This window comes from Mobula birostris, chromosome 10 (assembly GCF_030028105.1).
Source record: "Mobula birostris isolate sMobBir1 chromosome 10, sMobBir1.hap1, whole genome shotgun sequence".
Lineage (NCBI taxonomy): Eukaryota > Metazoa > Chordata > Chondrichthyes > Myliobatiformes > Myliobatidae > Mobula > Mobula birostris.
Window position 1 is genome coordinate 22528816 of NC_092379.1, and position 1460 is coordinate 22530275.

Consider the following 1460-nt stretch of genomic DNA (forward strand, 5'->3'; position numbering starts at 1 on the left):
GTTCTCTCAAACTATGTTGTGTTTAAACTTAGAAAAAATTAACAGGGTTATTTATGATCCCTCTACTAAATTCGAAAAGACTTGGAGGCCATTTATTCAACATTTCCATATGTTGTAATTTGACCTTTTCCAAACTTATTCCATTTCTTTTTAATATATGTCGAGAGGAGTGGAGTCGACAACACTAATGGTTCCTTTTTTTGATGTTACATAACAGCCCATGTCTTTTCTTCCTTAGTTTAGTTGATTAACACTGTTTAGGTAAGTTTTTCTTTTGCGGTATATTTTTACATATTTCTTTTCCTTTTCCATGATTTTATTTCTATATTTCTTTTGAAAATTATATTTGTATCCTGTATGATTGGGAGGTTTAATACCCATGTGTCAACTGGGTTTATATTTAACTATGTTAATTATAACAATGTAATCCCAATAACTTTGTATCAATACTATGGTATGTTTATCATTATGAAACCAATAAAAAGATTGAAAAAGAAAGATGGCCTACTCCTGCCCCTATGTGTTATGTACGACAGACCCCCTAATAGCCACCAGGACATTGAGAAACAGGTATGTAATCTGATTAAGGAAATGTGTAAAAATAATAGGGTTGTTCTCATGGGCATTTAAAAATTTCCGCATATAAACTGGGACCTTCTTAGTGTAAGGGTTTCAGATGGGGCTGAATTTATTTGGTGCATCCAGGAAGGTTTCTTAAATCAGTATGTGCATGGTCCAATGAAAGTAGGGGCCATACTGTACCTGGTGTTGGGTAATGAGCCTGATCAGGGAACTGATCTTTCAGTGGATGAAGAGTGACCACAGTTGTTACGGACCTCATTCAAACCTGTGGGAATTTTTCAAGATTTTTATACTGAACTTTATAGATCTCTGTGTCCAGTAGATTCTTCTAAAGTGAATGCTTTCTTACGAAAGATTGCTTTTCCTAAAATTTCTGTTCAGGATCAAAAAACTCTTGATGCCCAAATTACTGAAGCCGAAATTTGTAAAGCTATTTTCTCAATGCAGTCTGGTAAGGCCCCTGGACGTGATGGCTATTGTGTAGAATTTTATAAAAAATTTGGAAAATTGCATTCTTCGTATATGTTGGAATTATTTAAGGATTCATTTGTGAAAGGTGATTTACCCTCTACTTTTTATGAGGCTTCTATTTCTTTAATTATTAAAAGGGGAAAAGATCCTACTGATTGTGCCTCATGTGGACCTATTTAATTATTGAATGCCAATGCTAAGATTCTGTCAAAGATAATGGCCAATCGGTTGGAGAATATTTTATGTAAAATTATTTTTAAAGATCAAACAGGCTTTATAAAGGGTCGTTATTCTTTTTCAAATGTTTGGAGATTATTTAACACCATATATTTGTCCTCTTTTAAAACTCCACAATGCGTCGTCTCTTTGGATGCTGAAAAAGCAGTCAATTGAGTCGAATGGAAATA